The sequence below is a fragment of the Arachis stenosperma genome, chromosome 2 (genome assembly GCF_014773155.1).
Source record: "Arachis stenosperma cultivar V10309 chromosome 2, arast.V10309.gnm1.PFL2, whole genome shotgun sequence".
In the NCBI taxonomy this organism is placed as follows: Eukaryota; Viridiplantae; Streptophyta; class Magnoliopsida; order Fabales; family Fabaceae; genus Arachis; species Arachis stenosperma.
In genome coordinates this window covers 72,962,407-72,965,649 of record NC_080378.1, presented here as the reverse complement: position 1 = coordinate 72,965,649, position 3,243 = coordinate 72,962,407, and the positions used below count along the sequence as shown (strand labels likewise).

Sequence of the window (3,243 nt, the reverse complement as noted above, 5' to 3'; positions counted from 1 at the left end):
TTCTCTTTCATATGAGCAGGAACAAAGACAAAGGCATCCTTGTTGAAGCTGACCCTGAACCTGAAAGGACCTTGAAGCGAAAGCTAAGAGAAGCTAAAGCACAATTCTCTATAAAGGACCTGACAGAAATCTTCAAAGAAGAAGAACCCATGGCAGCCGAAAACAACAACAATGCCAACAGTGCAAGGAAGGTGCGGGTGACTTTACTGCACCTACTCCCGACTTCTATGGGAGAAGCATCTCTATCCCTGCCATTGGAGCAAACAATTTTGAGCTTAAGCCTCAATTAGTTTCTCTAATGCAACAGAATTGCAAGTTCCATGGACTTCCATTGGAAGATCCTCATCAGTTTTTAGCTGAGTTCTTGCAAATCTGTGACACTGTCAAGACTAATGGGGTTGACCTTGAGGTCTACAGACTAATGCTATTCCCTTTTGCTGTAAGAGACAGAGCTAGGATATGGTTGGATTCCCAACCTAAAGAAAGCCTGAACTCTTGGGAAAAGCTAGTCAATGCCTTCTTGGCAAAATTCTTTCCACCTCAAAAATTGAGTAAGCTTAGAGTGGAAGTCCAAACCTTCAGACAGAAGGAAGGAGAATCCCTCTATGAAGCTTGGGAAAGATACAAACAATTGATCAGAAAGTGTCCCTCTGATATGCTTTCTGAATGGAGCATCATAGGTATTTTTTATGATGGTCTCTCTGAACTATCTAAGATGTCTTTGGATAGCTCTGCTGAAGGATCTCTTCATCTGAAGAAGACGCCTACAGAAGCTCAAGAACTAATTGAAATGGTTGCAAATAACCAATTCATGTACACTTCTGAAAGGAATCCTGTAAACAATGGGACAAATCAGAAGAAAGGAGTTCTTGAGATTGATACTCTGAATGCCATTCTGGCTCAGAACAAGATATTGACTCAGCAAGTCAATTTGATTTCTCAAAGTCTGTGTGGAATGCAAAATGCACCAAGCAGTACTAAGGATGCTTCATCTGAAGAAGAAGCTTATGATCCTGAGAACCCTTCAATGGAAGAGGTGAATTACATGGGAGAACCCTATGGAAACACCTATAATTCTTCATGGAGAAATCACCCAAATTTCTCTTGGAAGGATCAACAGAGACCTCAACAAGGTTTCAACAACAATAATGGTGGAAGAAACAGGTTTAGCAATGGCAAGCCTTTTCCATCATCTTCTCAGCAACAGACAGAGAGTTCTAAGCAGAACCCCTCTGACTTAGTAACAATGATCTCTGATCTAATCAAAACCACTCAAAGTTTTATGACTGAAACAAGGTCCTCCATTAGAAATTTGGAGGCACAAGTGGGACAGCTGAGCAAGAAAGTTACTGAACTCCCTCCTAGTACTCTTCCAAGCAATACAGAAGAAAATCCAAAAGGAGAGTGCAAGGCCATCAACATGGCCGAATTTGGAGAGGAAGGAGAGGCAGTAAATGCCACTGAGGAAGACCTCAATGGGCGTGCACTGATCTCCAATGAGTTCCCTAATGAGGAACCATGGAAATCTGAGGCTCAAAATGAGACTATAGAGATTCCAATGAATTTACTTCTGCCATTCATGAGCTCTGATGAGTATTCTTCCTCTGAAGAGGATGAGTATGTCACTGAAGAGCAAGTTGCTAAATACCTTGGAGCAATCATGAAGCTAAATGACAAGTTATTTGGAAATGAGACTTGGGAGAACAAACCTCCTTTGCTCACCAAAGAACTGGATGACTTGTCTAGGCAGAAATTACCTCAAAAGAGACAAGACCCTGGGAAGTTTTCAATACCTTGTACCATAGGCACCATGACCTTCAAGAAGGCTCTGTGTGACTTAGGGTCAAGTGTAAACCTCATGCCTCTCTCTGTAATGGAGAAGCTAGGGATCTTTGAGGTACAAGCTGCAAGAATCTCACTAGAGATGGCAGACAACTCAAGAAAACAAGCTTATGGGCTAGTAGAGGATGTTCTGGTGAAAGTTGAAGACCATTACATCCCTACTGATTTTATAGTCCTAGAGACTGGGAAGTGCATGGATGAATCCATCATCCTTGGCAGACCCTTCCTTGCCACAGCAAAGGCTGTGATTGATGTTGATAGAGGTGAACTGATCATTCAAGTGAATGAAGAATCCTTTGTGTTTAAGGCTCAAGGATACCCCTCTGTCACCATGGAGAGGAAGCATGAAGAGCTTCTCTCAAAATAGAGCCAAACAGAGCCCCCACAGTCAAACTCTAAGTTTGGTGTTGGGAGGCCACAACCAAACTCTAAGTTTGGTGTTGAACCCCCACATTCAAACTCTAAGTTTGGTGTTGGGAGGTTCCAACATTGCTCTGATCACTTGTGAGGCTCCATGAGAGCCCTCTGTCAAGCTACTGACATTAAAGAAGCGCTTGTTGGGAGGCAACCCAATGTTATATTTTATCTATTTTCCTTTGTTATTTTATGTTTTCTGTAGGTTGATGATCATGAGAAGTCACAAAATCAATTGAAAAAGCAAAAACAGAATGAAAAACAGGAAGAAAAATAGCACACCCTGGAGGAAGGCCTTGCTGGTGTTTAAACGCCAGTAAGAGTAGCAGTTGGGCATTTAACGCCCAGTCTGGAACCATTCTGGGCGTTTAACGCCAGAAAGGGGCACCAGACTGGCGTTAAACGCCAGAAAAGGGCAAGAAGCTGGCGTTAAACGCCAGAAATGGGCACCAGCCCGGCGTTTAACGCCAGAATTGGCACAAAGTGCATTTTTGCACGCCACTTGGTGCAGGGATGACTTTTCCTTGACACCTCAGGATCTGTGGACCCCACAGGATCCCCACCTACCCCACCACCCTCTCTCTTCTTCACCCCTATATAAACCCATCTTCACTCCTTCATTTTTACACACCCTAAACACTACTTCTTCCCCTTTTGGCCGAACCACAAAGCCATCTCCCTCTCCTCCATTTCTTCTTCTTCTACTCTCTTCTTTCTTCTTTTGCTCGAGGACGAGCAAACCTTTTAAGTTTGGTGTGGTAAAAGCATTGCTTTTTGTTTTTCCATAACCATTTATGGCATCCAAGGCCGGAAAAACCTCTAGAAAGAGGAAAGGGAAGGCAAAAGCTTTCACCTCCGAGTCATGGGAGATAGAGAGATTCATCTCAAGGGTGCATCAAGACCACTTCTATGAAGTTGTGGCCATGAAGAAGGGTCAACTTTGATCAAAGGTTGGACCAAGTCCTCACAGACATTTGTGAAGAGGGC

At 43.3% G+C, this 3,243-nt stretch overlaps 1 non-coding gene across 1 annotated transcript; it reads right to left on the bottom strand.

Annotated features, from left to right (window-relative positions):
* Positions 1–553: 553 nt before the first annotated feature.
* Positions 554–661, bottom strand: LOC130964370 (small nucleolar RNA R71). The gene has a single exon (XR_009080467.1). It is a non-coding gene; the product is annotated as a small nucleolar RNA R71 (small nucleolar RNA).
* Between the last annotated feature and the right edge of the window lie 2,582 nt (positions 662–3,243).